The sequence below is a fragment of the Loxodonta africana genome, chromosome 10, assembly GCF_030014295.1.
Source record: "Loxodonta africana isolate mLoxAfr1 chromosome 10, mLoxAfr1.hap2, whole genome shotgun sequence".
Classification (NCBI taxonomy): domain Eukaryota; kingdom Metazoa; phylum Chordata; class Mammalia; order Proboscidea; family Elephantidae; genus Loxodonta; species Loxodonta africana.
The window spans coordinates 117,428,796-117,453,056 of NC_087351.1; the positions used below are offsets into that span (position 1 = coordinate 117,428,796).

General features: G+C 47.1%; 1 protein-coding gene across 1 annotated transcript in view; it reads left to right on the forward strand.

Annotated features, from left to right (window-relative positions):
- The first annotated feature begins 16,091 nt into the window (after positions 1-16,091).
- Positions 16,092-24,261, forward strand: part of KLC1 (kinesin light chain 1) — an 87,269-nt gene continuing 79,099 nt past the window's right edge. The window contains exon 1 of the mRNA XM_064293040.1: positions 16,092-16,221. The gene's annotated coding sequence lies outside the window, so the exon portion shown is untranslated. The remainder of the gene's footprint in view (positions 16,222-24,261) is intronic.

Below are 24,261 nucleotides of genomic sequence, written 5' to 3' on the forward strand. Positions count from 1 at the left end.
AGGACATTGAGAAACAGCTGTCTGCATCCCCATCTGGGCCCCACCCCTGCCTAGGGTGCCCGACCCTTGGGGGACTGGCCACCGGGTTAGGCAATATGGGTGACTCCTGATCACCAGCGAGGCTGGGTGACCTGAGGGGGTCTGGCCCTCTCCTCACTCCCTCTGGAGAGGGGCCGGGGTTGGATTTAAGGTGATTTAGTAAAATTAAGAAACATGACATTTTTAAATTTGTGGACTAAAAGCCTATCTGCTAGACATGCTTTCTTTTTACAAATCTGTATTTTCTAGTTTTTATGCCACGAAGGTGTATCATTTATATAATAGAAACATTTTTTAAATGACACGACTTGTGTGCGTATCTGTGTGTATGGACATTCCATACACATCACGTCTTGGCTCTTCAAAAACGTCCCCGTCATACAACAAAGGAAGCCTGAGGCGCTGTTCCAGAGAGAGACATGAAAGAAACAGGAGCACTGAACGCAACTGTGATTCTGGACTGTACCCAGGACTGGCGAAAAGCCGCTGTACAGGACATTGATGGGACGCTGGGCGAAGCCTGGACAAGGACTTAATATTAGATAATAAATACTGCTGTATCAACGATCAGATGACCTGGGCTAGATCATCGTATCACGGTTATGATAAGAATGTTCTCCTCGGGAGACGCAGGCTGAAGATACATGACGTCTGCAATTTATTCTCAAATGGGTCAATAGAAATAATGATAATTAGAAAGCAAATGTGGCAAAATGTTAACAATTAGGACCTCTAGGTGAAAAACAGGAGTCGGTGGGTGGCACAAACGGTTTTCACTAGACCACTGAAGTGAAATTGGTGGTTCAGACTGACTGAGCGGTGCCACGAAGGAGAGGCCTGCCGCTCTGCTTCCGTGAAGATTACGTCACAGCCCAGAAAACCCAGCGAGGCAGTACTACACGGGGTCACCATGAGTCAGAATCAGCTTGACAGCAATGGCTTTGTTTTAAATAATTTTTATTGTGCTTTAAGTGAAAGTTTACAAATCAAGTCAGTCTCTCACACAAAAACCCATATACACCTTGCTACACACTCCCAATTACTCTCCGCCTAATGAGACAGCCCGCTCTCCCTCCACTCTCTCTTTTCATGTCCTTTTCGCCAGCTTCTAACCCCCTCCACCCTCTCATCTCCCCTCCAGGCAGGAGATGCCGACATAGTCCCAAGTGTCCACCTGATCCAAGAAGCTCACCCCTCACCAGCATCCCTCTCCAACCCATCGTCCAGTCCAATCCATGTTTGAAGAGTTGGCTTCGGGAATGGTCCCTGTCCTGGGGTAACAGAAGATCTGGGGGCCATGACACCCTGGGTCCTTCCAGTCTCAGACCATTAAGTCTGGTCTTATGAGAATTTGGGGTCTGCATCCCACTGCTCTCCTGCTCCATCAGGGGTTCTCTGTTGTGTTCCCTGTCAGGGCAGTCATCGGCTGTAGTTGGGCACCATCTAGTTCTTCTGGTCTCAGGATGATGTAGTTGCTGGTTCATGTGGCCCTTTCTGTCTCTTGGGCTCATAATCACCTTGTGTCCTTGGTGTAAACTGATGCATCTTAGATGGCTGCTTGCTAGCGTTTAAGACCCCAGACACCACTCTTCAAAGTGGGATGCAGAATGTTTTCTTAATAGATTTTATTATGCCAATTGACTTAGATGTCCCCTGAAACCATGGTCCCCAGACCCCTGCCCCTGCTACGCTGGCCTTCGAAGCATTCAGTTTATTCAGGAAACTTCTTTGCTTTTGGTTTAGTCCAATTATGCTGACCTCCCTTGTATTGTGTGCTGTCTTTCCCTTCACCTAAAGTAGTTCTTATCTACTAAGTGAATACCCCCTCCCCCCTCCCTCCCTCCCCCCCTCATAACCACGAAAGAATGTTTTCTTCTCAGTTTAAAGTATTTATCAAATTCTTAAAACAGTGGTCTTATACAATATTTGTCCTTTTGCAACTGACTGATTTCACTCAGCATAATGCCTTCTAGGTTCCTCCATGTTATGAAACGTTTCACGGATTCCTCACTGTTCTTTATCGATGCGTAGAATTCCATTGTGTGAATATACCATAATTTATTTTTCCATTCATCCGTTGAGGGGCACCTTGGTTGCTTCCATCTTTTTGCTATTGTAAACAGTGCTGCAATGAACATGGGTGTGCATATATCTGTTCATGTAAAGGCTCTTATTTCTCTAGGATATATTCCAAGGAGTGGGATTGCTGGATCGTATGGTAGTTCTATTTCTAGCTTTTTAAGGAAGTGCCAAATCAATTTCCAAAGTGGTTGTACCATTTGACATTCCCACCAGCAGTGTAGAAGTGTTCCAATCTCTCCACAGCCTCTCCAACATTTATTATTTTGTGTTTTTGGATTAATGCCAGCCTTGTTGGAGTGAGATGAAATCTCATTGTAGTTTTGATCTGCACTTCTCTAATGGCTAATGATCGTGAACATCTCCTCATGTATCTGGTAGGTACCTGAATGTCTTCTTTAGTGAAGTGTCTATTCATGTCTTTTGCCCATTTTTTAATTGGGTTGTCTTTTTGTAGTTGAGTTTTTGCAGTATCATGTAGATTTTAGAGATCAGGCGCTGATCAGAAATGTCATAGCTAAAAACTTTTTCCCAGTCTGTAGGTAGTCTTTTTACTCTTTTGGTGAAGTCTTTGGATGAGCATGGGTGTTTGATTTTTAGGAGCTCTCAGTTATCTAGTTTTTCTTCTACGTTCTTTTTTTTGGGGGTGGGTTATACTGTTTATGCCATGTATTAGGGCTGCTAACGTTGTCCCTATTTTTTCTTCCATGATCTTTATCGTTTTAGATTTTATATTTAGGTCTTTCATCCATTTTGAGCTAGTTTTTGTGCATGGAGTGAGGTATGGGTCTTGTTTCATTTTTTTGCAGATGGATATCCAGTTATGCCAGCACCATTTGTTAAAAAGACTGTCTTTTCCCCATTTAACTGTTTTGGGGCCTTTGTCAAATATCAGCTGCTTGTATGTGGATGGATTTATGTCTGGATTCTCAATTCTGTTCCATTGGTCCATGTATTGTTGTACCAATACCAAGCTGTTTTGACTACTGTGGCAGTATAATAGGTTCTAAAATCAGGTAAAGTAAGGCCTCCCACTTTGTTCTTCTTTTTCAGTAAGGCCTTATTTATCCAGGGCCTCGTTCCCTTCTGTATGAAATTGGTGATTTGTTTCTTCATCTCATTAAAGAATTGTTTTTAATATTAAAAAAAAAAATGACTCTTAGATTTTGCCACTCAGAGTCCTGGCAAGAAAAAGAATTCATCCTACATGGTTTCCAGGAGACTTTAGTGAAGGGACTATTCCCAGAGTTGTGGGCAGGCAGGGTTAACCCCTGGAGGATGGTGAGGCACCCAGGTACTAGCACCAGAGGGGAGCTAGTACCACCCCGAGGGCTGTGGGGACAAAGGGAGTCTGAGCTGGAGCTGGAGCCTTTGAGGGGCTTAGTCACTGAGCAACCCAGGGGCAGCCCTATGGAGGAAGGAGTGAGGAGGAAACACTCCCACCTCTCCCTCATCATCTGTCTTTCTGTCAGTGCCTCCCTTTGGCCAAACCCAACCAGCTGGCAAGGGAAGTCATGACTGCAGCCTCACGGGACATAAAGCAGACCAGAATAGGGCAGAGAATGGATGCAAGTGTGGTGGCAAAGAGGATAACTAGCACACAAGATAACTTTAAAACACAATGCAGAGTTGGAAGAGTTAATAATGTTAAGGAGTCCCTTCTCCCCAAACTGATGTATAGGTTTGTCTTAGGCTGGGTTCTCTAGAGAAACAAAACCAGTAAAGCATATAAATACATAGAGATTTATATCAAGGAAATGGCTCACATGCTTGTAGAGGCTGGAACATCCCAAGTTCATGGACCAGATTAGAGGCTTCTCCCGATTCACGTAGCCGCAATGGCTGGCAAACCCAAGATTGGCAGGTTGGAGAGCAGGGCTCTTGCTCATAGGCTATGAAGATTGGTGAAACCCAAGATTGGCGGGCAAGACTGCAAGGCTTCTCTTGACTGATGTAGCCGTAGTGGCTGGCAAACTCAAAATTGCCAGGTCAGAGCAGGGCTCTTGCTCACAGGCTGTAAAGATCGACGAATCCCAAGATCAGCAGATAAGCTCCTAGCTCAAGTCCCAAGAACTGGATGTCAGAGGAACAGGAGGCAGCTGCAGGATCCAGAGCAGACACAAGCCAGAATGTCCACTTATATTCAGATGCAGACCACACACCCAAAGAAACTCCCTTTCAACTGACCGGTTACTCACAGCAGATCCCATCATGGGGGTGATCACATATAAACACTGAGAATCACGGCCCACCCAAGCTGACACACAATCTTAACTATCACAGGGTTCAACATAACCCCAATCATAATCTCATCAAGATTTTTCTGTAAAATAGCAAAAAGATTGAAGCAACCAAGGTGCCCATCAACAGATGAATGGATAAATAAATTATGGTATATTCACATAATGGAATACTACGCAACAATTAGGAACAACAATGAATCTGTGAAACATCTCACAACATGGAGGGATCTGGAAGGCATTACGCTGAAAGTAGTCAGTGGCAAAAGGAAAAATATTGTATGAGACCACTATTAAAAGAACTCAAGAAAAAGCTTAAACACAGAAGAAAATATTCTTTGATGGTTATCAGGGTGGGGAGGGAGAGAGAGGGATAGTCACTAACTAGATAGTAGACAAGAACTATTTTAGGTGAAGGGAAAGACAACACACAATACAGGAGAGGTCAGCACAACTGGACTAAACCAAAAGCAAAGAAGTTTCCTGTATACAACCAAATGCTTCAAAGGCCAGAGTAGCAGGCACAGGAGTTTGGGGACCATGGTTTCAGGGGATATCTAGGTCAATTGGCATAACAAAATGTTTAAAGAAAACATTCTGCATCCTAGTTTGGTGAGTGGCGTCTAGGATTTTAAACGCTAGCAAGCAGCCATCTAAGATGGATCAATTGGTCTCAATCCACGTGGGGCAAAGAAGAATGAAGAACACCAAAGACATGAGGTAAAAATGAGCCCATGAGACAGAAAGGGCCACATAAACCAGAAACCACTTCAGCCTGAAACTGGAAGAACTAGATGGTACCCAGCTACCACTGATGACTGCCTTGACAGGGAACACAACAGAGAATCCCTCAAGGAGCAGAACGGTGGGATGCAGTCCTCAAGTTCTTGTAAAAAGACCAGACTTAATGGTCAGACTGAGACTAGAGGGACCCTAAAGGTCATGGTCCCTGGACCCTCTGTAAGCCCAAGACTGGAACCATTCCTGAAGCCAACTCTTCAGACAGGGATTGGACTGGACTGTAAGATAGAAAATGATACTGGTGAGGAGTGAGCTTCTTGGCTTAAGTAGACACATGAGACTATGTGGACAACTGTCTGGGAGTGAGATGAGAAGGCAGAGGGGGACAGGAGCTGGTTGAACGGACACGGGGAATACAGGGAGGAGAGGGGGGTGTGCTGTCTCATTAGGGGGAAAGCAGTTAGGACTACATAGCAAGGTGTGTATACATTTTTGTATGAGAGACTGACTTGATTTGTAAACTTCCAGTTCAAGCACAATAAATTAAAAAGTTTTTTTTTTTTTGTAGAAATTGACAAGCTGATTCTAAAAGTTTTTTGTTGTGGTGAAAATATACACAATATGATTCTAAAATTCTTATGGAACTATAAAAGACCTAGAATATCTAAATAGGAGCCCTGGTGGCACGATGGTTAAGTGCTCAGCTGCTACCTGAAAGGTTGGTAGTTCAAACCCACCCAGCAGCTCCATGGGAGGAAGACCTGGTGATCTGCTTCTGTAAACATTAAAAAACAAAACAAAACAAAACATTACAGCCTAGAAAACCCTATGGGGCAGTTTGACTCTGTCACACGGGGTTGCTATGAGTCGGAATCAATTTAACTGCACCTAACAACAAAAACTACATCTAAGCCAATCTGATAAAAGAAGAACAAAGTTGAAGGACTTATACTACCTGACTTCACAACTTAACTACAACACTACACTAATTAAGACAATGTGGTCCTGGCATAAGGATGGACACATAAAAGACAGAGCCCAGACATAGACCCACATCTATATGATCATTTAATTTTTGACAAAAGTACAAAAGCAATCCAGTGGGAGAAGACAAGTTTTTTCAACAAATGGCACTAGAACAACTGAATATTCATATGAAAATGGGAACCTTGACTCCTACCTCACACTGTATACAAAAATTAATTTGAGAAGGATCAAAGATCTTAAAGTAAAAGCTAAAAATTTAAAGCTTCTAGAGGAGTACATAGGGCACTATCTTTGTGACTGTGGAGTAGGCAAATGTTTCTTTGATAGGATATAGACAATAATAACCATGAGCAAAAATCCTAGTAAATTAGACTTCATAAAAACTGAAATTACAGACCATCAAAAGACAATTTTAAAAAATGAATAGGGAAACCAAAGATTAGAGGAAAATATTTACAATATTTAGTTCAAATCCGCCAGGCGCTCCTTGGAAACTCTGTGGGGCCGTTCTACTCTGTCCTATAGGGGCACTATGAGTCAGAATTGACTCAACGGCACTGGGTTTGGTTTGGTTTCTTGGTATCTGACAAATGACTGGTATGTATAAAGAACTCCTACAACTCAATAATAAAAAGACAGGCAACCCAATTAAAAAAAAAAAAGGCAAAAGATTTGAACAGATATTTCACAAAGATAGATATACAAGTGGTCATAAGCTCATGAAAAGATGCTTCCTCATCTGGGAAACTCAATGTACAGCCACAAAGAAATACAACCTCACACCCACTAGGATGACTAAAATTTAGATGACTGACATCACTGGGTGTTGGTGAGGATGTAGAGCAACTGAAATGCTCATACATCATTAGTGGGAGTCTAAAATTGTCAACCATTTAGGAAAAAGGTGTGGAAGTTTCTTATAAAACTAAACATACATTAGTCTGAAAAGGTTACATACTGTATGATTCCAACTATACAACATTCTGGAAAAGGCAAAACCATAGTGGTGGTGAAAAGATTGGTAGCTATCAGGGACTCAAGGGAAAGGATGAATAGGTGAAGCACAGGAGACATTTTAGGATGATCAAACCCTTCTTTATGATACTATAATTATGGATTCATGACACTATGCATTTGTCAAAACCCAGAGATTTTTAGAACACAGAAAGTGAACCTTAATGTATGCAAATTAAAAAATAATTTAGAAGGTTGTGGGATCCTAGGATGGAATGCAGAATGTGACAAAACAATCTAACTGGATTACAAATGTATTAACCTTACTGAAGGTGGTGGGGTAAAAAGATGCTGTCTTAGTTATCTAGTGCTGCTATCACAGAAATACCACAAGTGGGTGGCTTTAACAAATATTTATTTCCTCACAGTAAAGTAGGCTCAAAGTCCAAATTCAGGGCGTCACCTCCAGGGGAAGTCTTTCTGTCTCTGTTGGCTCAGGAGGAAGGTCCTTCTCGTCAAAATTCCCCTAGACTAGGAACTTCTCCACATAGGAACCCCAGGTCCAAAGGATGTGCTCTGCTCCTGGCACTGCTTTCTTGGTCATATGAGGTCCCCCCATCTCTCTGCTCCCTCCTCTTTTTTATATCCCAAAAGAAACTGGCTCAAGACACAATCCAATCCCATAGATTGAGTTCTGCGTCATCAATAAAACTACTGCCCAACCCTCATTAACATCAGAGAGGCAGGATTTACAACACATAGGAAAATCACATCAGATGACAAAATAGTGGGCAATCACACAAGACTGAGCATCATGGCCCAGCCAAATTGATACACACATTTTTGGGGGGACACAATTCAATCCATGACAGATGCTAATCTAAGTAACTTTGGAAATGGAGTCTGTAAGGCTAAAGAAACTGTACATAAGCACTGCACTCTAGCTGATAAAGTTGTTTGACCTGGGATCCAGGTTAATGATTCTGGTACCACTGTATGTGCATACTGGAATTGAACAATTAAGTAAATGAACAGCAAATGGTGGGAAACAGCTTTCTCACTGTTTGGAGTGGGATTTTACACACCTGTGGCCCCAGATGCTACAGTCACATGTCTTTATCTCCATCATGTTGTTAGGTGCTGTCAAGTCAGTTCTAATGCATAGCGACACTATGTACAACAGAACAAAACACAGCCCAGGCTTGCGCCATCCATACAATAGTTGCTATGTTTGAGCCCATTATTACAAACACTGTCAATCCATCTTGCTGAGGGTCTTCCTTTTTTTCGCTGACCCTCTACTTTGCCAAGCATGATGTCCTTCTCCAGGGACAGGTCCCTCCTGATAACATGTCCAAAATATGTGAGACAAAGTCTTGCCATCCTTGCTTCTAAGGAGCATTCTGGCTGTACTTCTTCCAAAACAGGTTTGTTTGTTCTTCTGGCAGTCCATAGTATGTATATTCACTATTCTTTGCCAATACCATAATTCAAATGCATCATTTCTTCTTTGGTCTTGCTTATTCATTGTCCAGCTTTCACATGCATATGATGTGATTGAAAATACCATGGCTTGGGTCAGGTGCGCCTTAGTTCTCAAAGTTACATCTTTGCTTTTCAACACTTCAAAGAGGTCTTTTGCAGCATATTTGCCCAATGCAATGCATCTTTTCATTTCTTGGCTGCTGCCTCCATGGGCGTTCATTGTGGATCCAAGTAAAATGAAATCCCCGATAACTTCTATCTTTTCTCCATTTATCACGATGTTGCTTATTGGTCCAGTTGTGAGAATTTTTGTTTCCTTTATGTTGAGGCGTAATCCATACTGAAGGCTGTGATCTTTGATCTTCATCAAGTGCTTCAAGCCCTCTTCGCATTCTGTAAGTATGGTTGTGTCATCTGCATATTGCAAGTTGTTATTGAGTTTTTCTCCAGTCCTGATGCTCCGTTCTTCTTCACATAGTCCAGTTTCTAGGATTATTTGCTCAGATTGAAGAAGTGTGGTGAAAGGATACAAGCCTGACACAAACCTCTCCTGATTTTGAACTACACAGTATCCCCTTGTCCTGTTCTAATGACTGCCTCTTGGTCTATGTATAAGAGCATGAGCACAATTAAGTGTTCTGGAATTCCCATTCTTCACGATGTTATCGATAATTTGTTATGATCCACAGTCAAATGCCTTTGAATGTTGTTGTTGTTATTGGTGCCTTTGAGTAGGTTCTGACTCACAGCAACCCTGTGTACAACAGAATGAAACACCTGCACCATCCTCACAAATCACTGTTATGCTTGAGCCCATTGTTGCAGCCACTGTGTCCGTCCATCTCATTGAGGGTCTTCCTCTTCTTTGCTGACCCTCTACTTCACCAAGCATGATGTCTTTCTCCAGGGACTGATCCTTCCTGATAATGTGTCCAAAGTATGTGAGACACAGTCTCACCATCCTTGCTTCTAATGAGCATTCTGGTTGTACTTCTTCCAAGACAGATTTATTCATTCTTTTGGCAGTCCACGGTGTACCCAATATTCTTTGCCAACATCATAATTCAAAGGCATCAATTCTTCTTCGGTCTTCCTTATTCATCGTCCAGCTTTCATGTGCATATGAGGCAATTGAAAACACCATGGCTTGAGTCAGGTGCACCTTAGTCCCTAAAGTGACATCTTTGCTTTTTAACACTTTAAAGAGGTCTTTTGCAGTCGATTTGCCCAGTGTAACGTGTCTTTTGATTTCTTGACTGCAGCTTCCGTGGGTGTTGATTTTGGATCCAAATAAAATGAAATCTTTGTCAGCATCGATCTTTTCTTGTTATTTTCTTTGTGTTGAGGTGTAATCCATACTGAAGGCTGTGGACTTTGATCTTCATCAGTAAGTGCTTCAAGTCCTCTTCACTTTCAGCAAGCAGGGTTGTGCCATCCGTATAACGCAGGTTGTTAATGAGTCTTCCTCCAATCCTGATGCCCCGTTCTTCTTCATATAGTCCAGCTTCTCGGGTTATCTGCTCAGCATACAGATTGAATAACCCAACCCACTGCTGTCGAGTTGATTCCGACTCATAGTGACCCTATAGGACAGAGTAGAACTGCCCCATGGAGTTTCCAAGGAGCACCTGGCAGACTCAAACTGCTGACCTCTTGGTTAGCAGCCGTAGCACTTAACCACTACGCCACCAGGGTTTCCACAGATTGACTAGGTATACTGAAAGAATACAACTCTGACACACACCTTTTCTGACTTTAAACTACACAGTACCCTCTTATTCTTTTCTAACAGCTGCCTCATGGTCTAGGTACAGGTTCTTCATGAGCACAATTAAGTGCTCTGGAATTCCCACTTTTCACAATGTTATCCATAATTTGTTATGATCCACCCAGTCTAATGCCTTTGGATATTCAGTAAAACATGGGTAAACATCTTTCTGTTATTCTCTGCTTTCAGCGAGAATCCATCTGACATCAGCAATGACATACCTTGTTCCATTTCCTCTTCTGAATCCCACTGGAATTTCTGGCAGTTCCCTGTCCATATACTGCTACAAATGCTTTTCAATTATCTTCAGTGTAATTTGCATGTGATATTATTTATTAATGATATTGTTTGATAATTTTCGCATTCTGCTGGATCACCCTTCCTCGGAATAGGCACAAATATGGATCTCTTTCAGTCGCTTGGCCAGGTAGCTGTCTTCCAAATTTCTTGGCATAGATGAACGAGCACTTCCAGCGTTGCATCTGTTTGTTGCAACATCTCAGTTGGTATTCCGTCAATTTCTGGAGGCTTGTTTTTTGCCAATGCCTTCAGTGCAACTTGGATGTCTTCCTTCAGGACCATCGGTTATTCATCATATGCTACCGCCTAAAATTCATTTTGGTATAGTGACTGTGTATCCTTCCATCTTTTGATGTTTCCTGCCTCATTTCATTTTTTGCCCATAGACTCCTTCAATGTTGCAACTGGAGGCTTGAGTTTTCAGTTCTTTCAGCTTGAGAAATGCCATGCATGTTCTTTCTTTTTGGTTGTCTAACTCCAGGTCTTTGCACGTCCTTATAATACTTTGTTTTCTTGAGGTGCCCTTTGAAATCTTCTGTTCAGCTCTTTTACTTCATCGTTCCTACTTTTCAGTTTAGATACTCTACATTCAAGAACAAGTTTCAGAGTCTTTTCTGACATCCATTTTGATATCTTTTTTTCCTGTCTTTTTAATAACCTTTTGCTTTTTTCACGTATGATGTCCTTGATGTCATTCCCCCATTCGTCTTGTTTTTGGTCATTAGTGTTTAATGTGTCAAATCTATTCTTGATGTGGTCTGTAAATTCAGGTGGGATATACTCAAGGTTGTACTTTGCCTTTCATGGACTTGTTCTAATTTTCTTCAGCTTCACTTGAACTTGCATATGAGGAACTGCTGGTCTGTTTTGAAGTCGGTCCCTGACCTTGTTCTGATTGATGATATTAAACTTCTCCATCATCTCTTTCCACAGATGTAATTGATTTGATTTCCTGTGTGTTCCATCTGCCGAGGTCCATGTATATAGTTGTTGTTCATGTTGTTGAAAAAAAGCATTTCTAATGAATAAGTTGTTGGTCTTGCAAAATTCTATCATGCGACCTACCTCTACCTCCATCATAGTGTTTATCAACTATATATAAATTATTTCAGTAGCATCAATGTCCCGTTTCTGTCTTCTGACATTACCCTTTTTAGATAACTGCAGACAACCAGTCAAGTCTCCACTTTTCCCAGCATTTCCTGTGATTGCTCAGAAGGGAGAGAAGTAGGACACATATTCTCCTGGTCACTTAGAATATTATTGTCCCCAGCACCTGGCACACGTTCAGAGACACATCTGGGGCTCGATGAATGTGTGTGGAATGTCCAAATGCACACACAGGCAGACTCACCTTCCTATGGCACAGATTTGACCCTGTTGTTGGCCTCCCTGCCCCTTCAAACTTCTCACAGGTCCCTCTGTCAGCTGTGGCTGGGCCATCCAACATGACTTCACTCCCAAGTCTGGGGGCCCCAAAGGGACAGCCTGATGCTGGCCTTAGTTGTCTTCGTGGGTTTGACCTTTCCTGCAGGGCAGCAGTCTTCTCACTTGGCCGTTCAGGGCTCCCAAAAGCACAAGCATGAAGCTGCCTGGCCTCCTTCAAGCACAGCCTGAGACTGGCACAGCGTCCCTTCATCCACATTCAGGAAACAGGCTGGTCCAGAGCCCAGGGGCGGGGGGTGGTGGCGTGCTGCGTGGCCAGATGGGAGTAGGGGGTGGTTGGTTCACTGGGGCCACCTGTGAGACTAGCACCACAACTTCCCCACTCTGAGGCTGAGAGGCTGGCAAGCTAAGCTGGGGCCCCGTGCTGGGTATCCTTTCTTTCCTGGGTTCACCAAGAGGGACTCAAGCCTTAGTTCCCCGGTATTCTCAGAGAAGTGTGGGTGAGTGACAGAGGGGGTGGACTTCACCTTAGCGCTACCCCACACGCGCACTCCACCTCTCCCTGATCCAAAGGGGTGGCGATGGTGCGAAGTTTCCCCTTGTTCAGAGGAGACCGACAGTCCTGGAGCTTTCTGCCTGGCGGCTGAGATCTTTAAAGGAAAAACACTCTAAAAACCTGATAAATTCCATTTTTGGACAATGAAGGCAGAGACCAGAAATGGCATGACAGAGCAAGGCAGGACTGTGCCCAAATTAGCACTGGCCTCTGAGGCCATATGCCCACTGCCCTCCCCACCCAGGCTGGGGGTGCCAGGGACTCACTCCCCCTTCACCCTGCCCACAGACCAGGCCGGGCCTAGTCCAGCAGCCCACATGAGGGTGACTTTTAAAAGCCCAGCCTGCCTGCCTCCTGCCCCATCTCCCTCCCTCCCCGGTGGACCTTTCCTCCTCTGTCCCTTTCCCCTCCAGGTACTCATGGACTCCAGCTGCTCACTGACCTGCAAGCCTCTAGGCATTAAAAGCCAATCCTGCCTTCCCCCAAACCCACAGACATTTACGGTGAGATGATGAATGCCGAAAACAACAGTAATTTCCCATTTTCCTTCCCGAAGCTCCTCCATGGGGGCCTTGTCCCCTGGCCCTCACCTGCGTTGCTCTTCCCGCCTGCCAGGTGAGTGCCCTCATCTGTGAGTCCCCTGGATCCTTGAGGGATGAGGGGTGTACCCCCAGCACCTCTCTGGGCCTCCTCGCTGAGCTCCCCGCAGGGCTGTCAGCTCCCCGGTGCAGGGTGCAGAGCCATCTCACTGGGCAGTAGCTGGGCCTGGGGATAATGAGGACACAGCCACTCCTGCGCCCATGCTCAGGGTCTGAGGGGAGAGGTCAGCTAACCATGCAGAGTTGAAAAGGCATTGGTGGAGGCACAGGAGGCTTGACTCAGACTAAGCTGGCTGAGAAGGCTTCTAGGAGGGAGTGGCTCTTGGCTGATTCTGAGGGAGTGCACCAGGACAGGGAAAAACAGAACTTCCTAGGCAGGATGGACACTACGTACAGGGGCACGGCCATGAGAAAAAGCAGGGTGGGCGCAGGGCTGGGCAAGGGTGTCTGGGGCCCAGCACAGAGGGAGGTGGAGCACCAGCTCCTGAGGGCCTTGTGAGCCAAGCGAAGCAGTTAAAACCTGACTCTGAGAGCCAGAGGCACATCGCAGCATTCCAAGGAGAGAAACACCCCAGCTCCTTCCTGCCTGCAGACTTCAGTCTGGTGCCCCTGGGCTTTTCATGTGGCTCCTTCCCTCTGCTCCCTTCCCCTGCCTCGCCCCACCACTTCGGCTCTGCCCATTGCTTCATCTGACTTTAATTCTCTGCATAGCCAGCTCCATCCAATATCTCTTTGCTTACGTGCTTTGATCTGCTTCTCTTCAGTAGGAAGTAAACTCCTCGAGAGCAGGGGTCTTATATACCTGTTCACCAACACATTCTTGGCCCTTATTTGCGGGAATCTCAGGAGCTCGGCAAATACTTGTAGAAGGGATAACGAATGAAGTAATAAACCTGCACAGGTGGGGGCAGTGGGGATGCACTAAAGATATGTTGTTGTTGTTGGCTGTCCTCGAGTTGGGCCCGACTCATGGTGATCTCATGCCCTATGGAACAAAATGCTACCTGGTCCTGTGCCATCCCCGTGGCGATGGGTTGCTGTGATCCATAGGGTTTTCACTGGTTGGTTTTTTCAAGCAGATCACCAGGCCTCTCTTCCTAGTCCATCTTAGTCTGGATGCTCCGTAAAAACCTGTTCAGCTTCACAGCAACATGCAACCCTCCACCGACAGACAAGCGGTGGCTGTTCGTGAGGTGCACTGGCTGGAAACTGAACCTGGGTCTCCCGCATGGGAGAAAAGAATTCTACCACTGACCACCAGTGACCTAAGGAGATCTTAAGGAGGTAGAATCTTGGCTACCCGTGGGAAGTGGGGTACAGGGGAGAGGGCATCAGGGCTCCGGGTTTCTTGCCTGGGCGATGGGTGACTGGAGGTGCCACTTCCCATACCTGGCCTGGTCCTCCCTCCTCCACAGCACTTGGCAGTGAGTCAGGAGACACCTGTGCGTACCCTTCCAAACAGCTGCTGTGCCCAGCCTAACCGTGGTTGAGGAGCAGCACTGGAAGGTGGGTGATAGCTAGGCTGGGGTTTGGCCAGAATCACTAACAGCGTATGTGCGTTTCACTCTGCTTCATGGCCTCTGCCTTGGGCCCTGTAATTGCTGCGTCACCCTAGGAGCGCCCCCTTTGCACTCATAAATCAGATCGAAGTAGCTGGATCTCCTTGTGACAATCTGGGAGCGCTTACTTGCCTGGTGACTGCATAATTGCAGGTCAAAACAAGGCTGCCTGTCGATGCTGGGTGATACCATCTGAAAAAGACAGCGGTTCACAAGGGCAGGGGCTGGCAGGGGAACCACCTGGCCCTTGGGACATTTGCAGGTCCCCAGAAGGAGGGATCTCCCAAGCTGGCAGCAGGCAGAGGGCTGAGCTGGGCCCCCTGCATCTGCAGCGGCCGCCTGGGTGGCTGCTGAGTCAGCCTGCGGCACTGGCGATGCGGCAGGACAGGACCCAGGCGCTCTCTGACCTGGAAGTACTGCCCTTCAGGCGGGCTGGAGGTCGAGGCGCTGCAGCAAGCGGTGTGGTCTGCAGGACGGCCGGGAGGCTGCCAGGGTGCGACAGCCGAGGTGGGCATCTCGTCTCTGGCCAGGCACGGCTGGTCCAGCATCCTGTCCCTTCCCCCAGCCTCAAGTGCAGTTTGTGTGAGAGCCTGCGGCCGAGGGGCGCGCCTGGAAAGTCCCCTTGAGCTGCATTCCTGAGGCTCCCGGGGCTGGGGGAGAGGGCATGAGATGGGGAGGGCGTGGCGGTGAGTCTTGACCCACGACTCTAAGTTTTCCTGGAGAACGGAGACAGGCCCCCTGGCCGGGAGACCTCGAGCTCGCCACCGGCTGGGCAGGTCGGCAGCATCGTGACCTTTGGGGGGGCAGACGGGAGCCCTCCCTGCAGGCCCTGGGCGGACGTAGGGGGCGCGTCAGCCTCACACCAGGCACAGGAGCGTGGGTCTGGCGCCCGACACGCCCGGGGTGGGCCGGGGCCGCGGCCGGGACGTGGGTGGACAAGGCGCGCACCTCCTCCGACCACATTCCGGGCGGGTACCGGCTGGGAGGGGCGGCGGCCGAAGCGCCGGGTCACCCCACGGCCGCGTCCCAGCAGCCCATCCGGGCCGCACCTCGCCCTGCCCCAGAGCCCGGCGCCCACCCCGGCGACGCCCCCGGGTCTCGGCCGCCGAGCGTGGGCAGCGCAGCCCCCGGGAGCCGCGTGGGCGCCCCGGCCCGAGTCCCCCGCCGAGCGCTGGCCCCGCCCCCGGCGCGCGGGGGCGGGTGACGTCATCCTGGGCGCGGCGGCGCGCGGCATTGTGGGGCGGGGCCGGCCGCGCCGGGAGGGAGGAGACGCCATTTTCGGCGGCGGAAGCGGATCCGGCAGCGCGGAGCGGAGCTGAGGGCTGCGCTCGGCGCCGGGAGACACGGGGCGCGAGCCAGTGGGGATGCTGCGGGGCCGCGGCAGCGGCGTCGGCGTCCCTCGCTCGTGACTGCGGCGCTGTGCCTGCAGCGGCCGAGGCAGCGTCTCCTCAGAGCGTCGCCCCTCCGCGCGCAGCCCCGCCGCGTCCTGCCCGCGCCTGGCGAGCGCGGCCCCCGCAGGAGCAGGACGGTGAGTGCGGCGGCGCGGCGACGGCCGGGCGGTCCCGGCCCGATTCCGAGCGCGTCTCGGCCCCGCCGCGGCCCCGCGCCGGTCCCCTCTCCCGCCCCCGTGACTGCCGCGGGCGCTGCGTCCTCATCCCGGTCTCCATCCCGGTGTCCGCCTGCATCCCGGCCGCCCTCGGCCCCGCGTCCCGGCGCCGTTCTCCCACGGGCAGGGGCGGCGGTTCCCGGGGACGGGGCGGCGGTTCCGGGGACGGGCGGCGGTTCCCGGGGACGCGGCGGCGGGGCTCGCTTTGTCCGGTCCTCCCTCTTCCTTCCGGCCGCCGCCCTCTCCGCGGCGCCGCCCTGGGCCGACGCGCCGGTGCCCCTCGCGGGCGATGGGAGCCGCCCCGGCTGCAGACCCCCTGTCTGGCCGGCGCCCCCGTCTTCTCACGGGCAGGTGGGCGAGGTTCCCGTCCGCGGCCTTAGCGCACGCTGGCGCTGCTGCGACCCAGCTGGCCGCGGCCTCCGTCCGGAGTACGTTCTCGGTTGCAAAATTTGTTCACGTTATTCCTTAAATGAAAATAAAGATTAAAAAAGTAAAATTGACGCGTGGTGGATTGCATGGCTTTTTAGCTAAAGATTTGTAGGTCCTGTAGGTCGTTCCCGGATGTATATATATGGATGTTTTTGTTGAAATTTGTTGCTGTTTTTTCTCATTGAAAGAATATGCTCAAAATTTACGTAGTAAGCATGTCATAAGGAGGACTTCGAAAAATGAGTTTTTATAGAGCGGGAAAACAGCAAAAATTTAAGATGTGTGTACCATTTAAAGTGCAATGTAGATCAGTTAGAGCTTTGATGGCTTGCACAGTTAAATTCCAAGGTCTTTTTTTTTTGGTACAGCATGACTAAGCCCTTGGTCAGAATCTGTAGCTTGGAATACATAGTAATGATCCAGTGAAAAGCCTCTTAGGAGATTGGAACGACCTCCTAAAAGCTAATAATTATAGAATTTACCTCTTTCGGGGATTGGTAACAAGCCACAGTTAGAGTGGAAATTTGACCCATTGTTCTGTTTCATAAGTGTTTGTAAGAATACCATGGTACTAAATATTACAATTTTCAGATGGTGTGGAATTATGGGAGGGTAGGCGGTCTGAGCTGTTTCTCCACGTCACCGAAGAATGCAACATCATGTTGCAGTTGGCGCTGGGTGATGGAGCGCCAGGCATGGGGACCCTCCCTGGGCCCTGCTGTGTACTTTTCTCCGCAGGTGTGAAGAAATGCATGGGGCTCGCACAGTGATTCTCTCCAGCCAGCGGGAGGGAGGGAATGAATGGCCCTGGGGAGGGTACCGGGTCCCGTTTTTCATAGATTCCTAAGCATGTTTCACAGTGTTGCAGAAAAAATAAAGTCAGTGTGTAGATTTCCCCATAGGGCTTTTATAAACTAGCTTAAAACATCATGTAATTATGTAAAAAGAAAATTAGAAACAGGAAAGGCAAAAGAGTAAATGTAGGATTGGTTTAACCTGGAAGTATTTTTGGTAGCCTTGTCACCGTTTAAGTGGAATATGAGAACCAGTATCTGATGTAGTTAAGACTTGATCACTAATATCCTAAATAAGAACAGGCAGAAAACTTCAGGTGCCAAATTGCAGAGGGTAGAATGAAAATGATTAGCAAATTAAGATTGTGAAAGCGTGGTCTTAAATGTCTATTGAGAACGAGTTAAATGCCAGGCACTGTGCTAAGGGTTTGGGGATGTAAAAATAGAAGACAGTTACTGTCCTGCTGAGTGGATTCTAACGCGGTGGTTTTATAGGACAGAGTAGAAGCGCCCCAGAGGGTTTCCGAGGCTGTAATCTTTCCAGAAGATTGGCACATCTTTCTTCCATGGAGCGCTGGCTGGTGGGTTTGAACCGCTGACCTTTTGGTTAGCGGTGGAGCACTTAAACGCTGCACTACCAGGGCTCCTTGTACGTAGACAGGCACCACCGCCTACGCTGAAGCATTTGACCACTAGCCAGTAGGTTGGTGGTTTGAACCCACCCAGAGGTGCCTTGGAAGATAGGCCTGGTGGTCTGCTGCTGAAAGAAAGGTCATAGCCTTGAAAACGCTATGGAGCAGTTCTGCTCTGCACACATGGGGTAGCCGTGAGTCGCAATTGACTCAATGGGAACTAACAACAATAAACCTCCATAAGATTTTCAAAGGCAGTGATCTTTTGGAAGCCTTTCTTCCAAGGCACCTCTGAGTGGGTTCGAACAACCAATCTTTTGGCTAGTAGTCAAGCGCTTAACCGATCACACCACCCAGGGACTCCAGCAGGTTCCGCAGACTGGGTTAAGTGCTGTGCTGCGTGCGAGGAGGCAGGGAGAGGCAGCGTCTAGAGGATGGGGTTCCTGGTCGGAGACTTGAGAAGAATTGGCCAGATGCCAGGGGTGTGAGGGGCGTGGTGGTCTGCAGAGGGAATAAGCCCAAGGCCCTGCAGCAGGAAAGGGGGGTGCTAGAGAATGAAGAGAGTAAGAATAGATGGGGTAGGAAAGGCTTGTGGGATACTCTCAGGAGGTTGTGAGCAGCCAGGTGACGTTTTAGAAAGCAGAGGCATTGGTATGGCAGGTGCTTTAATGGGGGATGAGACTACTTAGGAGGCTCTTAACCCTGTGTGAGTTCTAAGCGCCTTGACTTAGGGCAGTGGCAGTGGGAACAGAAGAGCAGATGGATTAGAGAGGTTTATGGGCTCGGGTATACCGGACTTGGTGACTGGATGGATGGGGCAAGGATGGCAGGAGGGGACATTTCTGGTTTGGGTGACTCACTGGATGGTGACATCCACTGAGATTGAGAAAACTGCAGGAGAAAGAGGAGTTTGGTTCTGGATATGTAAAATTTAAAGTGCTTCTGGGACGGCCAGGTTGACTTGCAGTCAGCTGCATACACAGGTCTGGAGCTCCGGAGAAAGGTTTAGGCTGGAGATAAAGATTTGATGGACCTCATCATATTATTTAAAGCCAGTGGCGTCCAAAATGACGTCTCTCAGAGACAGTCCTGGGCACTGGTAGAGACTAGAGTGGCCCCAGGGGCAGGAGGACAGAGCCCTGAGAGACCAGAGGATGGAGAGGAGGGCGGTATCAAGTGGTCAAGGCCAATTTGGACTGAAAAATCTCTTTTAGATTTGACTTCCAAGGAGTCATTAATGTCCTTTTAAATTTTTGCTGAGAATATTACCTCCTGAGGTTAGGTTAGGGGCAGGAAGGCTAATTGAGAGATTACCTGCATTCTTTTCCCCAAGCCACCCTTTTTGTGTAATTCTGCCCTGTAGCCTCCTAGTTAATACATCCTTGGATCAAAAATAAGCCATGGTTTTATTTTAGTTTTAACTAAAACTCAAGGATGAAAGCAGTTTAGACCCATGTTTATGAATATGCTTGGTGTGTCATCCACACTGAAAAAAATAAAACAGGTAAATGATTACCAATAGAACAAACGTTTTAAACTAAATTATGCACATATGGAAAGTAGAAATTATTTTCTTGGGTCTAAAAATACGTTACTTCAATTTAAACCTTGGGTTGTTCCCTGATTTCTCTGTTGCATCGCGTGGAAATTTATGTCCAAGCACTAAGGACTCGTGATCTGGTGGCCTCTCTGGTGTCTGATGCAGTAGTAATGATAAAACCGATGGTCATGAGCTCAGCTCCAGAGCGCAGACCGTTGGAGCTGGGATGACCTCCGTTTCTGTTGTCAGCTCTCAGCTCGGGCGGTAGAGTGCTCATCTCCCATGCGGGACACCTGGGTTTGAGTTCCGGCCGGCGCACCCCATACACGGTCACCACCTGTGTGTCAGCGGAGGCTGGCGTGTTGCTGTGATACTGAACAGCTATCAGAAGAGTGTCCTGAATGAGACGGACTAGGAAGAGAGGCCTGGTGATCTTCTAAAAATCAGCCAGTGAAAACCCTGTGGATCACCTCCATTTTACTGTGGAGGAAATTGAGGGTTAGACGGGGCAAGTTACTTAGACTGACGCCACACAGCTGTTTAGTGAGGATTCTAACGTTTTGCTTCCACGTTTCAAGCTTTTAACTACCTCGCCTTACTTAGAGCCTGCGATATCACATGACCCACTCAGGAGGAGGCTATGTTAGGCCCACAGTTGGCTTTACCTGGGAAGACCTGGCCCCAGCGCTTCCATTTTAAAAGCTCAGGTGATGCCTGTTGCTCCTCCTTTCTCTGAACTGTTTTATTATGTAAATCAAAACTGACCCACAGTGATCCCGTGTGCAGTTGTTTGGTCCCTGCCTGGGTGCTGCAGGGTGCAGTAGTCTTCACAGGGCCTGGCTGGTGTAGACCAGGGGGCAGGGACCAGGGGGCTGGGAGTGCTGATTGGGTCTTCATTCTTATGGTGACGAGAGGTGGTGTGTTTTCTGTTAAATTCGGTTACCGTCTGTCTGCAAAAAGCGTTTGTTAGTATTACTGACCAAATGGGAGAAAACATGTAGGACAATTTCTAGTGTTTTTAGCTAAAGAGTCACTGAGTTCAGAAGCTTTTTTAGCATATTTGGGCTACTGCTCTGTTTGCTGTGTAACGTGTTTCTGCAAACTCGGCGGCTTAAAACAGTCCCCATTAGCATCTCACCGTTTCCCTGGGTCAGGAGTCCAGGCTTTAGCCTGGTCCTGTGCTCGGTTTCTCGGCTGAGGCTCCCCTGGTTGTGACAGAATGCAGCTTTTGTGGGACTGAGGTCCTGCTGCCTGTCAGCAGGGGGCCACCCCATCTTGGAAGCTGGGCGTGGAGACCCTCCCTCACTCCAGATTCCTCTCATACTTTAATCTCTGACTGCCTCTACCTCTGACCTCTAGACCAGATTTGAGGGGCTCATGGGATTGAGTCAGGCCCAGCCTGGCTAATAGCCTGATTTTGGGGCCAGCTGATTGGTGACCTTAATTACATCTGCAGGGTCCTTACACAGCAGGAACCTGATGAGTGCTCGATGGAATAAGTGAGAGAAGGTGCACACCAGGGGCCTGGAATCTGGGGTAGAAGATCCTAACTGCCTACCACACCTTCTCACCATTTTACTGTGTTCTCAAAACCATTCATGACGATCTTTCAGTTAACATCAGAGTAAGACTCTAAATACATACACAGCATGAAACATAAAGAAACTACTCTTTTTTTTTTAATTGAGATACAGTTTACGTTCAGTGAAGTGCTCAGAATTTAAGTGTACCCTTCAGTTAGTTTAATGAACATGTATCAAGATAACAGCCCAGAAATTTCCCTCATGCCCCTTTCAAATCACTCCCCCAGGCAGCGCTGATCTGATTTCCCTCACCACAGGTTAGCGTTGCCTGTTCTGGAATTTAATATAAATGAGATAGTACGGTGTGTGTATTTCATATAAGTGAGGTTATACACTGTGTGTATTTCACATAAGGGAGATGATACAGTGTGTATTTCGTATAAATGAGATGATACAGTGCGTGCATGTATGTGTTGCATCCAGCTCCTTCCAGCATACTGTTTTTGAAATTCACCTGTGCCGTTTGCGTGGATCTCTGTTTGTTCCCTTTTGTTCCTGAGTAGTGTTTTGTTGCATGAATATGCCACCGTTTAGCCATTCTTTTGATGTATATCTGGGCTGCTTATTGCACAAGACTGTGGATGTATATATTCTTTTATCTTGAATAAAAAGTGAAGAGTGGGATTGCCGGGTCATAGGGTAGATGTACATTTAGCTTTTAAAGAAACTGCGGGTTTTCCGAAGTTGTGGCGCCATTTTCTTCTCCCACCAGCAGTGTGAGTGTTCCTGTTGGCCCACATCGCCCCCAACATTGGGTGCTGTCTGTCTGTTTCATCTCAGCCATTCTAGGGGTAGGGGCCTCGTAGTGCTGTGTCAGGTTTTGGTGTGCGTTTTCCTGATGACTGATGATGGTGAGCACTCATGTCTTTTGGCTTTTTGTGCGCTTTCTGTGAAGTGTCTGTTTAAGTCTTCAGTGCATGTAAAAGATTGGGTTGTTTGTCTTTTTGTTATTTAGTGTAGGAGCTCCTCACGCGTTTCGGACGCTAGTCCTTTGTCAGATGTATGTGTTGCAGCACAAGCAAGTTTCCCATTCTGTGGCTGTTTTTGTGACAGTATTCAATAATTATCAGTTTGAAATTTTGATGAAGTCCAATTTATCATTTTTTTCTTTTATGTTTCTTGCTTGATATGTCTTCTCTGTTCAGGTTTTTAAATTATTTAAAGGTGTATGTCTTTTCAGGAAAACTCATGCTGCAGAAGGGTGTCAGTGAGACTTGTCCCCTTTCCCATTTCCTGTCTTCAGAGAGCCCTGATTTTGAAAAGGTTTTTCTTTAATTGCCTTTTTCTAGTTAGGGAATTATTCTGTCCATTAGTACTTAAGTACATAAACTTACTCTCATGGCATTGTGTTAATCTACTGACTTTTTTTCATTTTGAATAAAAAAGTCCTTTTTTCTGCCACAGAATTCATACTGTTTGTTGTTTTGCCCTAGTTTCCCTTAAGTACCTTGATATGTGTTCTCTTAGTTACACGTAGTCAGATGAAGCTGCTTCCATGGCTTAACCAAGGACTTGTAAGAGAGGCCTTTGCATCACCAGGAGGTACTCATCCTTGTTTTGGGAGTTACCCTTCTCTCTTATCTCATCTTAAATTTGCATCTGAAGGGATGGAGTCAAAGCATGTGGCCTTGGTGACCTGCCTGGCCTGGGAGCCCTTCTGACCCTCAGGACTTCTTGTAAAGTCTCATCAGGTGCAGTTGTCTTTATTGACAGCCTGTGGTTTTCTGCGACGGCATTGGGTGTGTGTGTTGTGTGTGGTTTTCTAAAACAGCGAAGTACAGTCCCCTTGGGATGTGTACACATCTCGAAACTGGTGATCTGCTTGGGTTACTGTGACCTTAGAGAGCTGAGCACAGGAAGGTGGTAGTCTCAAAACAAGATCAAGCTTGACTTCCTCGGGTGGGGAGAACCCAAAAGGTGTTCTCCCTACCGACTTCATTTCCCTAGTTCTGAAAGCATGTCTACAGTAACATTGCCCAAAAGGTAAATAAATGCTTTTGTTTTATCCAGTTTATAGTTTTTGGGATGGGAACAAATGAAGGATAGATGCTGTATTATGGAGCTTGTCTTTTTTTTTTAATGGTGTTGGCGAAGAACATATGTATATATTTTTAATTGTACTTTAGATGAAGGTTTACAAAACAAACTAGTTTCTCATTAAACAGTACGCATATTGTTTTAGGACATTGGTTAACAACCCCACGACTTGTCAGCACTCTCCCTTCCCAGCCTTGGGTTCCCTATTACCAGCTTTCCTCTTCCCTCCTGCCTTCTAGTCCTTGTCCCAGTGCTGGCGTGCCCCTTTCGTCTAGTTTTGTTTTATGGGCATGTCCAGTCTTTGGCTAAAGGGTGAACCTCAGGAGTAACTTCATTACTGAGCTGAAGGGGTGTCCAGGGTGGAGTCTGACATTTTTAACACATTTCATTTTGTAGATTTTTTTGTGGTTTGAATGCATTTATTCAGTTTATAGAGATAAAAGGATTAGATGAGATTAAAAAAGAGGAAATACTGAGGTCCAAGTAGAAAATGAGAGGCTGGTGCAATCTCCATACTGTTAACCCCTCTTTTTGGGAAGCTTTGAAATTGGGCCTTTTTGTCACCTCTCTGTCAGTTCAGAGAGGAGCCCTGGTAGCGCAGTGGTTAAGCACTCTGCTGCTAACCAGAAGGTCAGCAGTTTGAACCCACCAGCTGCTCTGTGGTAGAAAGATGTGACAGCCTGCTTCCATAAAGATTTATTTAGAGCCTTGGAAACCTTATGGGACAGTTCTCTGTCCTGTGGCGTTGCTATGAGTCGGAATCCACTCAACAACAGCTGGTTTGGTTTTTTTGGTCAGTTCAGGGCCCAGAAAAGAAGTCTGACCAGGAGATACGTGATGAAACGCGTCTTCTTTTGAATAGAGCTCAGCGATTCTTAGTTGGGAAAGACAGTGTATAGCTGGATAAAATGTATGTGTTATTGTAATATGGTTTTACATTTAGAACG